The 17320-nt window shown below is 43.3% G+C and overlaps 1 protein-coding gene across 4 annotated transcripts in view; it reads right to left on the bottom strand.

Annotated features, from left to right (window-relative positions):
• LOC135554330 (multiple C2 and transmembrane domain-containing protein 2-like) overlaps positions 1-16868 on the bottom strand; it is a 112600-nt gene extending 95732 nt beyond the window's left edge. For all 4 annotated transcript variants that reach the window (XM_064986581.1, XM_064986600.1, XM_064986591.1 and 1 more), the window contains exon 1: positions 16720-16868. The gene's annotated coding sequence lies outside the window, so the exon portion shown is untranslated. The remainder of the gene's footprint in view (positions 1-16719) is intronic.
• Positions 16869-17320: the final 452 nt, after the last annotated feature.

The raw sequence follows: 17320 nt of genomic DNA, 5'->3' as shown, positions 1-17320 counted from the left end.
TCATGTGTTATGAATGTGTTAGTGTGTTATAAATGTGTTAATGTGTTATGAATGTGTTAATGTGTTATGAATGTGTTAATGTGTTATGAATGTGTTAATGTGTTATGAATGTGTTAATGTGTTATGAATGTGTTAGTGTGTTATAAATGTACTCATGTGTTATGAATAGCCTAAGGACTATTAGTCAAGCAGTCAGCAGCAACATTCATATGGAAATGTACTGAGAATTAAACTGAGGAGGATTTATGTGATTGGCAGCAATCCCAGATGATGAATGTTGACATGCACGGACATGATGACATCTCAACACCAGAGAGACTAGAGCAGAGCTCGATCTGCCACAAAGAGCTTCTACGGACCAGAGAAACAGGATAGGCCGACATCTTCTGTTTTAACTCACAAATATAAAACAACTCAATTCATCTAATCAGAAAACACTGAGCAGAGACTAGAGCTTCCATCATAGAAACAATGTACTGTTTTATATACAAAAAAAACATTTCCAGATTTTTTGTACATAAAATAATGAGATTCCTCATATTGGAAATGCTTAAATACATATAAATACACAATCCATTCCCAAGTATTGAGTCCAAGAACATTTGAATGTAGATCAAGTTTATGATAACAACTGGCTGACATGAAGTGACACACGCCCTGTGTCTACATGGCTGGGCCTGGCCCCGGCCCTGAGTAATCTGCTGTGTCCTTGTGGACAGTGGAACACCTAGACTGCTCCCAAATGGAGCCCTATTCCCTGTATAGTGCACTACTTTTGACCAGAGCCCATAGTGGAGTCAATCAGCGGACAGCGGAGTCAATCACCACCTTCCGGAGACACCTGAAACCCCACCTCTTCAAGGAATACCTAGGATAGGATAAGTAATCCTTCTCACCACCCCCCCTTAATGATTTAGATGCACTATTGTAAAGTGGCTGTTCCACTGGATGTCAGAAGGTGAATTCACCAATTTGTAAGTCGCTCTGGATAAGAGCGTCTGCTAAATTACTTAAATGTAAATGTAATAGTGCACTACATAGTGAATAGTGTCATTTGGGGTTAGCCTGAAATAAGGGTCTTCGTTCCATTTCACCAGTATTCCTATTTACACTGAGAACACAATGAATTATACAGTGCAGGAGCATTCATACTGCTGTTGTGAGTGTTACATTCTGCTAGATCTCCTTTATGTGTAATCTCAACATTCATACAGCTGTTGTTAGTGTTACATTCTGCTAGATCTCCTTTATGTGTAATCTCAACATTCATACTGCTGTTGTGAGTGTTACATTCTGCTAGATCTCCTTTATGTGTAATCTCAACATTCATACAGCTGTTGTTAGTGTTACATTCTGCTAGATCTCCTCTATGTGTAATCTCAACATTCATACAGCTGTTGTTAGTGTTACATTCTGCTAGATCTCCTTTATGTGTGTAATCTCAACATTCATACTGCTGTTGTGAGTGTTACATTCTGCTAGATCTCCTTTATGTGTAATCTCAACATTCATACTGCTGTTGTGAGTGTTACATTCTGCTAGATCTCCTTTATGTGTAATCTCAACATTCATACTGCTGTTGTGAGTGTTACATTCTGCTAGATCTCCTTTATGTGTAATCTCAACATTCATTCAGCTGTTGTTAGTGTTACACTCTGCTAGATCTCCTTTATGTGTAATCTCAACATTCATACAGCTGTTGTTAGTGTTACACTCTGCTAGATCTCCTTTATGTGTAATCTCACCATTCATACAGCTGTTGTGAGTGTTACATTCTGCTAGATCTCCTTTATGTGTAATCTCACCATTCATACAGCTGTTGTGAGTGTTACATTCTGCTAGATCTCCTTTATGTGTAATCTCAACATTCATACAGCTGTTGTTAGTGTTACACTCTGCTAGATCTCCTTTATGTGTAATCTCACCATTCATACAGCTGTTGTGAGTGTTACATTCTGCTAGATCTCCTTTATGTGTAATCTCAACATTCATACTGCTGTTGTGAGTGTTACATTCTGCTAGATCTCCTTTATGTGTAATCTCAGCATTCATACTGCTGTTGTGAGTGTTACATTCTGCTAGATCTCCTTTATGTGTAATTTCAGCATTCATACTGCTGTTGTTAGTGTTACATTCTGCTAGATCTCCTTTATGTGTAATCTCAACATTCATACAGCTGTTGTTAGTGTTACACTCTGCTAGATCTCCTTTATGAGTAATCTCAACATTCATACAGCTGTTGTTAGTGTTACACTCTGCTAGATCTCCTTTATGAGTAATCTCAACATTCATACAGCTGTTGTTAGTGTTACATTCTGCTAGATCTCCTTTATGTGTAATCTCAACATTCATACAGCTGTTGTTAGTGTTACACTCTGCTAGATCTCCTTTATGAGTAATCTCAACATTCATACAGCTGTTGTTAGTGTTACACTCTGCTAGATCTCCTTTATGTGTAATCTCAACATTCATACTGCTGTTGTTAGTGTTACATTCTGCTAGATCTCCTTTATGTGTAATCTCAACATTCATACTGCTGTTGTTAGTGTTACATTCTGCTAGATCTCCTTTATGTGTGATCTCAACATTCATACAGCTGTTGTGAGTGTTACATTCTGCTAGATCTCCTTTATGTGTAATCTCAACATTCATACTGCTGTTGTTAGTGTTACATTCTGCTAGATCTCCTTTATGTGTAATCTCAACATTCATACTGCTGTTGTGAGTGTTACATTCTGCTAGATCTCCTTTGTGTGTAATCTCAACATTCATACAGCTGTTGTTAGTGTTACACTCTGCTAGATCTCCTTTATGAGTAATCTCAACATTCATACAGCTGTTGTTAGTGTTACATTCTGCTAGATCTCCTTTATGTGTAATCTCAACATTCATACAGCTGTTGTTAGTGTTACACTCTGCTAGATCTCCTTTATGAGTAATCTCAACATTCATACAGCTGTTGTTAGTGTTACACTCTGCTAGATCTCCTTTATGTGTAATCTCAACATTCATACTGCTGTTGTTAGTGTTACATTCTGCTAGATCTCCTTTATGTGTAATCTCAACATTCATACTGCTGTTGTTAGTGTTACATTCTGCTAGATCTCCTTTATGTGTGATCTCAACATTCATACAGCTGTTGTGAGTGTTACATTCTGCTAGATCTCCTTTATGTGTAATCTCAACATTCATACTGCTGTTGTTAGTGTTACATTCTGCTAGATCTCCTTTATGTGTAATCTCAACATTCATACTGCTGTTGTGAGTGTTACATTCTGCTAGATCTCCTTTGTGTGTAATCTCAACATTCATACAACTGTTGTTAGTGTTACATTCTGCTAGATCTCCTTTGTGTGTAATCTCAACATTCATACAGCTGTTGTGAGTGTTACATTCTGCTAGATCTCCTTTGTGTGTGTAATCTCAACATTCATACAGCTGTTGTGAGTGTTACATTCTGCTAGATCTCCTTTGTGTGTGTAATCTCAACATTCATACAGCTGTTGTTAGTGTTACATTCTGCTAGATCTCCTTTGTGTGTAATCTCAACATTCATACAGCTGTTGTGAGTGTTACATTCTGCTAGATCTCCTTTGTGTGTGTAATCTCAACATTCATACAGCTGTTGTTAGTGTTACATTCTGCTAGATCTCCTTTGTGTGTAATCTCAACATTCATACAGCTGTTGTGAGTGTTACATTCTGCTAGATCTCCTTTATGTGTGTAATCTCAACATTCATACAGCTGTTGTGAGTGTTACATTCTGCTAGATCTCCTTTGTGTGTGTAATCTCAACATTCATACAGCTGTTGTGAGTGTTACATTCTGCTAGATCTCCTTTATGTGTGTAATCTCAACATTCATACAGCTGTTGTTAGTGTTACATTCATTATTAATCTGGAGTTCTAGTTTGACAAGAGGGCAACTTAATGTGAAGTGTCCATCCTTTGGCTAGCCTGGTCCCAGATCAGTGTCTGTTATTACCAACTACACTTCTCATTGGACAAACATGACAATCTCATCAGTGGTGGAAAAAGTTCTCAATTGTAAAGGTACCTTTATAGAAAATGACTCAAGTAAAAGTTAGTCACCCAGTAAAATACTACTTGAGTAAAGGTCTAAAAGTATTTGGTTTTATATATACTTAAGTATCAAAAGTAAATGGAATTGCTAAAATGTACTTTAGTATCTGTTGGAGGAAATTATAGTTGAAATTATTAATTATGTATACATTTCTATTTGAACCATTAAGTTTTAATACTATTATGTTATGGTATGAAATGTATGGGTTTTTGGTTAAACTAGGACTGAAAATGTAGGTAAAACGCTGTACCTTGTGGGTTTAAGGGAAAAGGAGGGTATATCTCTTTAGACAGATAAGAATGTTCTTTGATGTTCCATTAGTGGAGGAGAAAATGTCTTTTAGACAGATTGGAATGTTTGCTTTATGAGGGGAGTAGGAGACAATCTCCAGACCTGAAGCGCTATTGTGTGGATCGGAGAGAGTGTGAGAACTGATGACGTCATTTTTGTCTTCTCTTTAAAATACCTGTTCTTTGTATTTTGGGTCAGTACATTTACATTTACATTTAAGTCATTTAGCAGACGCTCTTATCCAGAGCGACTTACAGTACTCATCAAGAATAAATGCTGAACTTGTTTTTAAGACTGGTCTCTTGCTATTTCATGCAAAATGATAAACTTACAACTTATTATGAAATAGATAGTGAGCGTCTGCCAAATGACTTAAATGTAAATGTAATTTGGTTTTGGCTTCAAAACATAGGAATTTAGAATTCCTCTAACAGTATCATAAAAAAAACAGGTAGGCCAGTTGAGAACAAGTTCTCATTTACAACCGCGACCTGGCCAAGGTAAAGCAAAGCAGTGCGACACAGACAACAACACAGAGCTCCACATGGAATAAACAAACGTACAGTCAATAACACAATAGAAAACGTTTAAATACAGTGTGTGCAAATGGCGTGAGGAGGTAAGGCAATAAATAGGCCATAGAGAAGTAACTACAATTTAGCAAATTAACACTGGAGTGATAGATGAGCAGATGATGATGTGCAAGCATAAATACTAGTGTTTAAAATAGCAGAAAAGTAAATAAAAACAATATGGGGATGAGATAGTTGGATGGGCTATTTACAGATGGGCTGTGTACAGTTGCAGTGATCTGTGAGCTGATCTGACAGCTGATGCTTAAAGTTAGTGAGGGAGATACGACCAGGCATGTCCTCTGTTGAGTGAGTCTGCCAGATCAGAGGCAGTAGAGATGACCAGGGATGTTCTCTGTTTAGTGAGTCTGCCAGATCAGAGGCAGTAGGGATGACCAGGGATGTTCTCTGTTTAGTGAGTCTGCCAGATCAGAGGCAGTAGGGATGACCAGGGATGTTCTCTGTTTAGTGAGTCTGCCAGATCAGAGGCAGTAGGGATGACCATGTTCTCTGTTTAGTGAGTCCTCCAGATCAGAGGCAGTAGGGATGACCAGGGATGTTCTCTTGATAAGTGTGTGAATTAGACCATTTTCCTGTCAAAATGTAACAAGTACTTTTGGGTGTCAGGGAAAATGTACGGAGTAAAAAGCTCATTTTATTTAGGAATGAAGTGAATTAAAAGTCAAAGTTGGCAGAAATATGAATAGTAAAGTACAGAACCCCCAAAAAGTCTTATCCCTAGTGTGTTTGAACTTCGATGCCTTGAACAACAGCTTCCTGGGATCATCTGGGAGCATTGTCATGTCCAGTCTCTTCACCACATGATGGAGAAAGTAAAGTCCTACTTTACAGCACAATCAAAAGAAAAGTAAAAGGACATGTCTGACAGCCAGACAGCAGGAATATAATCCACTGTAATCCCTGTAGAGTAGCGGGACCAGGCAGCTTCTATTATCTGAGCTGAGAGCTGTACTGTAGTGTATTACAGACCCTGTGCCCTGCTAGGACAGCACCTGCCCACTGCACCCAGCTGCGGTTAGTCTCCAGAGAAAACAACCACTGGTCATTAAGCCTCTTATACAGCCTCTGGGTTTATGATGCTCTTCAAATGGCACCCGATTCCCTACACTCCTAGAACAAAAGATAAAAACTACAACCTAAAAGGATTATTAATCTGTCCCCATAGAACCCTTTCAAGAACCCTTGCTGGTTGCAAGTATAATTGTTATGGGTTACATGTAGAACCCTGTCCACAGAGGAACCCTGTCCACAGAGGGTTCTACATGGAACCCAAAATAGTTCTACATGGAACCAAAAAGGGTTCTCCTAATGGGACAGCCGAAGAACCCTTTTGGATCCTTTTTCTCTAAGAGTGTATATGTCTCCTGACTCTGATAACTATGAGGTAGAGGTCAGATGTCAGCTCTGTCTCCTGACTCTGGTAACTATGAGGTAGAGGTCAGAGGTCAGCTCTGTCTCTGGTATCTATGAGGTAGAGGTCAGATGTCAGCTCTGTCTCCTGACTCTGGTAAATATGAGGTAGAGGTCAGATGTCAGCTCTGTCTCCTGACTCTGGTAACTATGAGGTAGAGGTCAGAGGTCAGCTCTGTCTCTGGTATCTATGAGGTAGAGGTCAGATGTCAGCTCTGTCTCCTGACTCTGGTATCTATGAGGTAGAGGTCAGATGTCAGCTCTGTCTCCTGACTCTGGTATCTATGAGGTAGAGGTCAGATGTCAGCTCTGTCTCCTGACTCTGGTATCTATGAGGTAGAGGTCAGATGTCAGCTCTGTCTCCTGACTCTGGTATCTATGAGGTAGGGGTCAGATGTCAGCTCTGTCTCCTGACTCTGGTATCTATGAGGTAGAGGTCAGATGTCAGCTCTGTCTCCTGACTCTGGTATCTATGAGGTAGGGGTCAGATGTCAGCTCTGTCTCCTGACTCTGGTATCTATGAGGTAGAGGTCAGATGTCAGCTCTGTCTCCTGACTCTGGTATCTATGAGGTAGAGGTCAGCTCTGTCTCCTGACTCTGGTATCTATGAGGTAGAGGTCAGATGTCAGCTCTGTCTCCTGACTCTGGTATCTATGAGGTAGAGGTCAGATGTCAGCTCTGTCTCCAAACTCTGGTAACTATGAGGTAGAGGTCAGATGTCAGCTCTGTCTCCTGACTCTGGTATCTATGAGGTAGAGGTCAGCTCTGTCTCCTGACTCTGGTAACTATGAGGTAGGGGTCAGATGTCAGCTCTGTCTCTGGTATCTATGAGGTAGGAGTCAGATGCCAGTACTGTCTCCTGACTCTGGTATCTATGAGGTAGAGGTCAGATGCCAGTACTGTCTCTGGTAACTATGAGGTAGGAGTCAGATGCCAGCTCTGTCTCCTGACTCTGGTAACTATGAGGTAGAGGTCAGCTCTGTCTCCTGTTTCTGGTAACTATGAGGTAGAGGTCAGCTCTGTCTCCTGTCTCTGGTAACTATGAGGTAGAGGTCAGCTCTGTCTCCTGACTCTGGTAACTATGAGGTAGAGGTCAGCTCCGTCTCCTGACTCTGGTAACTATGAGGTAGAGGTCAGCTCTGTCTCCTGACTCTGGTAACTATGAGGTAGGGGTCAGATGTCAGCTCTGTCTCCTGACTCTGGTATCTATGAGGTAGGGGTCAGATGTCAGCTCTGTCTCCTGACTCTGGTAACTATGAGGTAGAGGTCAGATGTCAGCTCTGTCTCCTGACTCTGGTAACTATGAGGTAGAGGTCAGATGTCAGCTCTGTCTCCTGACTCTGGTAACTATGAGGTAGAGGTCAGATGTCAGCTCTGTCTCCTGACTCTGGTAACTATGAGGTAGAGGTCAGATGTCAGCTCTGTCTCCTGACTCTGGTAACTATGAGGTAGGGGTCAGATGTCAGCTCTGTCTCCTGACTCTGGTAACTATGAGGTAGAGGTCAGCTCTGTCTCCTGACTCTGGTATCTATGAGGTAGGGGTCAGAGGTCAGCTCTGTCTCCTGACTCTGGTAACTATGAGGTAGAGGTCAGCTCTGTCTCCTGACTCTGGTAACTATGAGGTAGAGGTCAGCTCTGTCTCCTGACTCTGGTATCTATGAGGTAGAGGTCAGCTCTGTCTCCTGACTCTGGTATCTATGAGGTAGAGGTCAGATGTCAGCTCTGTCTCCTGACTCTGGTATCTATGAGGTAGAGGTCAGATGTCAGCTCCGTCTCCTGACTCTGGTATCTATGAGGTAGGGGTCAGATGTCAGCTCTGTCTCCTGACTCTGGTATCTATGAGGTAGAGGTCAGATGTCAGCTCTGTCTCTGGTATCTATGAGGTAGAGGTCAGATGTCAGCTCTGTCTCCTGACTCTGGTATCTATGAGGTAGAGGTCAGATGTCAGCTCTGTCTCTGGTATCTATGAGGTAGAGGTCAGATGTCAGCTCTGTCTCCTGACTCTGGTATCTATGAGGTAGAGGTCAGATGTCAGCTCTGTCTCTGGTATCTATGAGGTAGAGGTCAGATGTCAGCTCTGTCTCCTGACTCTGGTATCTATGAGGTAGGGGTCAGATGTCAGCTCTGTCTCCTGACTCTGGTAACTATGAGGTAGGGGTCAGATGTCAGCTCTGTCTCCTGACTCTGGTATCTATGAGGTAGAGGTCAGATGTCAGCTCTGTCTCCTGACTCTGGTATCTATGAGGTAGAAGTCAGATGTCAGCTCTGTCTCCTGACTCTGGTATCTATGAGGTAGAGGTCAGAGGTCAGCTCTGTCTCCTGTCTCTGGTATCTATGAGGTAGAGGTCAGATGTCAGCTCTGTCTCTGGGAACTATGAGGTAGGGGTCAGATGTCAGCTCTGTCTCCTGACTCTGGTATCTATGAGGTAGAGGTCAGATGTCAGCTCTGTCTCCTGACTCTGGTAACTATGAGGTAGAGGTCAGATGTCAGCTCTGTCTCTGGTAACTATGAGGTAGGGGTCAGATGTCAGCTCTGTCTCCTGACTCTGGTATCTATGAGGTAGAGGTCAGATGTCAGCTCTGTCTCCTGACTCTGGTAACTATGAGGTAGAGGTCAGATGTCAGCTCTGTCTCTGGTAACTATGAGGTAGGGGTCAGATGTCAGCTCCGTCTCCTGACTCTGGTATCTATGAGGTAGAGGTCAGATGTCAGCTCTGTCTCCTGACTCTGGTATCTATGAGGTAGAGGTCAGATGTCAGCTCTGTCTCCTGACTCTGGTAACTATGAGGTAGAGGTCAGAGGTCAGCTCTGTCTCCTGACTCTGGTATCTATGAGGTAGAGGTCAGATGTCAGCTCTGTCTCCTGACCCGTATCTATGAGGTAGAGGTCAGATGTCAGCTCTGTCTCCTGACTCTGGTATCTATGAGGTAGAGGTCAGAGGTCAGCTCTGTCTCTGGTATCTATGAGGTAGGGGTCAGAGGTCAGCTCTGTCTCCTGACCCGTATCTATGAGGTAGGGGTCAGAGGTCAGCTCTGTCTCCTGACCCGTATCTATGAGGTAGGGGTCAGAGGTCAGCTCTGTCTCCTGACCCGTATCTATGAGGTAGGGGTCAGAGGTCAGCTCTGTCTCCTGACCCGTATCTATGAGGTAGGGGTCAGATGTCAGCTCTGTCTCCTGACCCGTATCTATGAGGTAGGGGTCAGATGTCAGCTCTGTCTCCTGACCCGTATCTATGAGGTAGGGGTCAGATGTCCAGGTCCAGACATACCTGATACTCTACTTGTGGATCATAATGACATCGGGTCCAATATGTGTCCATCTTAATCTCCTATTTCCTTTAGTGTCACTTCAGAGAGGATGTCTGCTTGGAAGAAATCAGTTTCCTGTTAATCCAGGACGCAGGGCTCTGACCCAGATGAGGGGATTAGAGGAGGAGGAATAACATGTTGACAGAAACATAGAATAAAAGAGTGTGATGGATAGAGGGGAGGATGATGTTAGAGAGAGATTGGGACGGACAGGAGACTAGTGAAGGTGGGACTGACTGTGACCTCTATCCTGATCTGAATGCCAAATGGCACTAAATTCCCTAGTGCACTATTTTTGCTCAGGGCTTGTAGGGGTCAGAAGTAGTCCCTGTATTGGGAGTATGCTGTCAGTTGGGACACCTGCCTGTTCTGCTGTCAGATAAGTCAGTCAACTCCAGACGGGTAATAATAGCATCATACCATCTAACAATGCCTGAAAGGAAGTTGCAACATCCTCTTCACCTGCAGTACAGTTGGAAGTAGCTAGTGACGAATGTGATGTAAAACGATCTCTTAACAATGCCAACACTGATCAACAAAATGGATGTCCATGGAAACTAAATTAACAATATTTACCAACATAAATACTACGTACATTTCTATACAGATTGACAGATTTTACGCTACTACAGTGATCGCAGATCTTATAAATGTGGCCAGAAATATAGCTAAATTCAGTTCAGTCATTAAGCTAACAGCCAGTAGTATTCAGTTCAGTCATTAAGCTAACAGCCAGTAGTATTCAGTTCAGTCACTAAGCTAACTGACAGCAGTATTCAGTTCAGTCCCTAAGCTAACTGACAGCAGTATTCAGTTCAGTCAGTAAGCTAACTGCCAGCAGTATTCAGTTCAGTCACTAAGACAACTGACAGCAGTATTCAGTTCAGTCATTAAGCTAACTGCCAGCAGTATTCAGTTCAGTCACTAAGCTAACTGACAGCAGTATTCAGTTCAGTCAGTTAGCTAACTGACAGCAGTATTCAGTTCAGTCATTAAGCTAACTGACAACAGTATTCAGTTCAGTCAGTAAGCTAACTGACAGCAGTATTCAGTTCAGTCAGTAAGCTAACTGACAGCAGTATTCAGTTCAGTCACTAAGCTAACTGACAGCAGTATTCAGTTCAGTCATTACGCTAACTGACAGCAGGATTCAGTTCAGTCAGTGAGCTGACAACAGTATTCAGTTCAGTCACTAAGCTAACTGACAACAGTATTCAGTTCAGTCATTACGCTAACTGACAGCAGGATTCAGTTCAGTCAGTGAGCTGACAACAGTATTCAGTTCAGTCACTAAGCTAACTGACAACAGTATTCAGTTCAGTCAGTTAGCTAACTGACAGCAGTATTCAGTTCAGTCACTAAGCTAACTGACAGCAGTATTCAGTTCAGTCAGTTAGCTAACTGACAGCAGTATTCAGTTCAGTCACTAAGCTAACTGACAGCAGTATTCAGTTCAGTCAGTAAGCTAACTGACAGCAGTATTCAGTTCAGTCAGTGAGCTGACAACAGTATTCAGTTCAGTCACTAAGCTAACTGACAACAGTATTCAGTTCAGTCAGTTAGCTAACTGACAGCAGTATTCAGTTCAGTCACTAAGCTAACTGACAGCAGTATTCAGTTCAGTCAGTTAGCTAACTGACAGCAGTATTCAGTTCAGTCACTAAGCTAACTGACAGCAGTATTCAGTTCAGTCAGTTAGCTAACTGACAGCAGTATTCAGTTCAGTCAGTAAGCTAACTGACAGCAGTATTCAGTTCAGTCAGTAAGCTAACTGACAACAGTATTCAGTTCAGTCACTAAGCTAACTGACAGCAGTATTCAGTTCAGTCACTAAGCTAACTGACAGCAGTATTCAGTTCAGTCAGTAAGCTAACTGACAGCAGTATTCAGTTCAGTCAGTAAGCTAACTGACAGCAGTATTCAGTTCAGTCAGTAAGGAACTGCCAACTACTGGGGTCAGTTTTGGTGCAGAGAGAGAGATCGTCTTTATGGCTGACGGCTTAACTACCATCACACAACAACTCCTCCTATCATCACAACACTGTCCCTCACTATTAGCCAGGCTGGCCAGAGCAGAGAGGGAATCTACCTCCCTAATGACACCCTATTCCCTATTGAGTGCACTACTTTTCACCAGGGCCTACAGGGCGCAGGTCAAATATAGGGAATATAGTCCCATTTGGGATGCAGACAGAGAGAGAGCTATCAACACTAATCCTGACAAACGGCTGCTCTATCATCCGTTCGTCCTGCAGAGTAGAGGCAGGGTGAGACGAGAGTACAGTTGGCCCTGAACATCTGTCTCATGATGAAGGCAGAGTGTTGTGGCCATGCTGAGACCACACTAGACCACAGGGACGCCCTGCGTCCCAATAGGCATCCTGTGCACTACGTTTGACCAGAGTGGTAGTAGTAGTACACTACATTGGGAATAGGGTTTAATTTGGGACAGAGAAGGGACAGGGAAAAAGCGAGCTCGCTAGCACCCTAGGCAGATCAGCCCACCACACAGAGAGGACAGGAAAAAACAGGACAAGGGTCAGAGTTCACACAGGGTCAGCACACCTTCTCTAGGCAGATCAGCCCACCACACAGAGAGGACAGGAGAGAACAGGACAAGGGTCAGAGTTCACACAGGGTCAGCACACCTTCTCTAGGCAGATCAGCCGACCACACAGAGAAAACAGGACAAGGGTCAGAGTTCACACAGGGTCAGCACACCTTCTCTATGACCATACAGATAAATAAACAGATGAATGTCAACCTGGTGGACTTTGTTCACTGCCAAAAGCCCCAGTCCGACTGTACACATCTAATCTCCAGTGACTTCTCTAACTACATCATGCTTTAATGGGTTTCCTCGTGTGAGACTACTGCCTCCACAGGGATGAAGCCAGTCTGAGTTCACTACAAACAAGGGCTGTGAAATAGGATTCATTTGATGTCACAACACTGTCTAATGTTATTGTAGGCTGTGGCTAGATGAGGTGTGCTAGCAGTGCTGGTCTAAAACACGCTATAGAGTCCAGACATTTGTAATGGGAGGACTTCGTCAATAACGGAGCAATTTTGATGGGAAATTCCTGTATGTGCCAAACCCCAACCCTGTATGAGTCCAACCCCAACCCAGTATGAACCCAAACCCTAACCCTGTATGTGCCAAACCCCAACCCTGTATGAGCCCAAACCCTAACCCTGTATGAGCAAAACCACAACCCTATATGAGTCCACCCCTAACCCTGTATGAGCCCAACCCTAACCCTGTATGAGTCCAACCCTGTATGTGCCAAACCTCAACCCTGTATGAGTTCCACCCTGTATGTGCCAAACCCCAACCCTGTATGAGTCCAACCCTGTATGAGTCCAACCCTGTATGAGCCCAACCCTGTATGAGTCCAACCCCAACCCTGTATGAGTCCAACCCTAACCCTGTATGAGTCCAACCCCAACCCTGTATAAGTCCAACCCCAACCCTGTATGAGTCCAACCCTGTATGAGTCCAACCCTAACCCTGTATGAGTCCAACCCCAACCCTGTATGAGTCCACCCCCAACCCTGTATGAGCCCAACCCTGTATGAGTCCAACCCTAACCCTGTATGAGTCCAACCCTGTATGAGCCCAACACTGTATGAGCCCAACCCCAACCCTGTATGACTCCAACCCTGTATGAGCACAAGCCTGTATGAGTCCAACCCCAACCCTGTATGAGTCCAACCCCAACCCTGTATGAGTCCAACGCCAACCCTGTATGAGTCCAACCCTGTATGAGTCCAACCCCAACCCTGTATGAATCCAACCCCAACCCTGTATGAGTCCAACCCCAGCCCTGAATGAGCCCAACCCCAACCCTGTATGACTCCAACCCTGTATGAGTCCAACCCCAACCCTGTTTGAGTCCAACCCCAACCCTGTATGAGCTCAACCCTAACCCTGTATGAGCCCAACCCCAACCCTGTATGAGCTCAACCCTAACCCTGTATGAGCCCAAACCCAACCTTGTATGAGCCCAACCCTCACCCTGTATGAGCCCAACCCTAACCCTGTATGAGCCCAAACATGTATGAGTCCAACCCTAACCCTGTATGAGCCCAAACCCAACCTTGTATGAGCCCAACCCTAACCCTGTATGACTCCAACCCTGTATGACTCCAACCCTGTATGAGCCCAACCCTGTATGAGTCCAACCCCAACCCTGTATGAGTCCAACCCCAACCCTGTATGAGTCCAACCCCAACCCTGTATGAGTTCAACCCTAACCCTGTATGAGTCCAACCCCAACCCTGTATGAGTCCAACCCTAACCCTGTATGAGTCCAACCCCAACCCTGTATGAGCCCAACCCCAACCCTGTATGAGCCCAACCCCAACCCTGTATGAGCCCAAACCTGTATGAGTCCAACCCTAACCCTTTATGAGTCCAACCCTGTATTAGCCCAACACTGTATGAGCCCAACCCTGTATGACTCCAACCCTGTATGAGCCCAAGCCTGTATGAGTCCAACCCCAACCCTGTATGAGTCCAACTCCAACCCTGTATGAGTCCAACACCAACCCTGTATGAGTCCAACCCAAACCCTGTATGCGTCCAACCCCAACCCTGTATGAGCCCAACCCCAACCCTGTATGAGCCCAACCCTGTATGAGTCCAACCCTAACCCTGTATGAGTCCAACCCTAACCCTGTATGAGTCCAACCCTAACCCTGTATGAGTCCAACCCTAACCCTGTATGAGCTCAACCCTAACGCTGTATGAACCCAAACCCAACCTTGTATGAGCCCAACCCTCACCCTGTATGAGCCCAACCCTAACCCTGTATGAGCCCAACCCTAACCCTGTATGAGCCCAAACATGTACAAGTCCAACCCTAACCCTGTATGAGCCCAAACCCAACCTTGTATGAGCCCAACCCTAACCCTGTATGAGCCCAACCATAACCCTGTATGAGCCCAACCCTGTATGAGCCCAACCCTAACCCTGTATGAGCCCAACCCTAACCCTGTATGAGCCCAACCCTGTATAAGCCCAACCCTGTATGCGCCCAACCCTGTATGGTAATACCACCACAGCAAGTACTGAGACGTACTGTAATAACACTGAATGTGACTAACACCACTACAGCATTAGATGGTAATAACATCACTACAGCATTAGATGGTAATAACACCACTACAGCATTAGATGGTAATAACACCACTACAGCATTAGATGGTAATAACACCACTACAGCATTAGATGGTAATAACACCACTACAGCATTAGATGGTAATAACACCACTACAGCATTAGATGGTAATGACACCACTACAGCATTAGATGGTAATAACACCACTACAGCATTAGATGGTAATAACACCACTACAGCATTAGATGGTAATAACACCACTACAGCATTAGATGGTAATAACACCACTACAGCATTAGATGGTAATAACACCACTACAGCATTAGATGGTAATAACACCACTACAGTATTAGATGGTAATAACACCACTACAGTATTAGATGGTAATAACACCACTACAGCATTAGATGGTAATAACACCACTACAGCATTAGATGGTAATAACACCACTACAGCATTAGATAACACCACTACAGCATTAGATGGTAATAAGCACTTTGAATGATTTTTTTTAACAAAATGAAGTGCTTTATAAATAACATTTGATTGATTGAATAAGATGTTAACTGAAGAATTGTGGAATTGATGCAGGATGTGCTTAAGGCTGTCCTGTTGAGTTGACACCACAGACGTTGAGCAACAGTCCAAACATGTCCTGTCAAAGAGGCATTTCTTGATCAATGTGTGTTCCTGTTCAGGGTTTAGACAGAGCTAGCTGCTGCCTGCTGGTTTCAGTATTTAGGAAACAGGACAGAGAGCATCATGGGAAAGTTAACTTTCATCTCATATATGGCACCTTTCTGCCAGCACGTCGCCCTAATTGAACATCCAGACTTAAACATATTGCAAAATGTTTTGAATTATTTTTACAACAGATTTTAATCATAGAATATTAAAGTGTGTTTGCTTGGTCCTTCATTACTTGTTGATTGCTTAACATTGTGTTTTAGAGCACTTTCCATAGACTCATGGGACAGTTACCAGATACCTAGAAAAAGGAACACGATACATTATATGATTTTATGGCAGATGCTAGGTGCCATATGAGATTCTACATGACATGATTTTATGACAGATGCTAGGTGCCATATGAGATTCTACATGACATGATTTTATGGCAGATGCTAGGTGCCATATGAGATTCTACATGACATGATTTTATGGCAGATGCTAGGTGCCATATGAGATTCTACATGACATGATTTTATGACAGATGCTAGGTGCCATATGAGATTCTACATGACATGATTTTATGGCAGATGCTAGGTGCCATATGAGATTTTACATTATATGATTTTATGACAGATATATGATTTTATGACAGATGCTAGGTGCCATATGAGATTCTACATGACATGATTTCATGGCAGATGCTAGGTGCCATATGAGATATTACATTATATGATTTTATGACAGATGCTAGGTGCCATATGAGATTTTACATTGTATGATTTTATAGCAGATGCTTGGTGCCATATGAGATTCTACATGACATGATTTTATGGCAGATGTAGATGCCATATGAGATTTTACATGACATGATGTTATGACAGGTGTGCTTGTTTGGTCTGTTGAAGTATTTTCCATACACACCAATATGTTTGCACTTGGTTTAATCACCCATGCTGGTCTTTTGTCAGAATTGATAAACCTGTTTTCGGAGGATACCCGTTTCGAATTCTTCACAATCACATTCCGAAATTCCAAACACGACTTCGGCATTTAAATGAAATACAGGCTACATGGTATAAAAGTACAGTAGTTCTGACAACTTTTACAGCACATTGTTTAAGTCGACAACGTCACCAAGTTCACACCTGTACTGGACAGACTCGTGGAGGGCAACTCCAGACAGGTAACTTTACAATCATAAACGCGACCTGTAAGATAAGGTAACATCCCAGAATTTACCTTTGTCTCCGTTGCTAAAAACATTCTCAAACGTCTCTATCCCATGCACGTCAAAGTTGCGGGATAGGTTTGTTGAAGCGAGAAACACGTCACATCTGCAATCTCCTTTAGCGTAGCGGTACTTTTGAACAAACGACGGGACTTCCTCGTCGAATACGGGAGCGCGCTATGAAAAGGAGCGCGCAGTGAATTAAAGGGCGGTGGCACAAACAGGTTAATGTTTGGCCGACGTTTAGAATAGGGATGTATTTACTAGGAACCTTCTTTTACGGCTGCTGCGTAATCGTCACCAAACCGAAGCAAACTGGTTGGGACCCACTAAAGTTGTCCAATAGAAACTCTGGTTTTCATTGCAAAAGTTTTAGCAGCTGTTTACTATGATGTCGAATAGATCTCCTGGTGTGTATTCATGTTTGCCAAGGGAAGCCCCAAAACATGTACCAAGAAAATAAAAATAAAACCATAAAATAATGTCTTTCTTCTCTCGTTTCATAATTTTCCTTCAAATTGGCTAGAGGCAGAATGTTTACCATCAGAGAAAGCATCAGAGCGAGCGAAACAGCACCGCTCTGTCTCTGTATGCATAGGCCATCTATCTGAT

This window comes from Oncorhynchus masou, chromosome 2 (genome assembly GCF_036934945.1).
Source record: "Oncorhynchus masou masou isolate Uvic2021 chromosome 2, UVic_Omas_1.1, whole genome shotgun sequence".
Lineage (NCBI taxonomy): Eukaryota > Metazoa > Chordata > Actinopteri > Salmoniformes > Salmonidae > Oncorhynchus > Oncorhynchus masou.
Note: the sequence above shows the minus strand (reverse complement) of the source record. Positions and strands in the feature narration are given on the sequence as shown.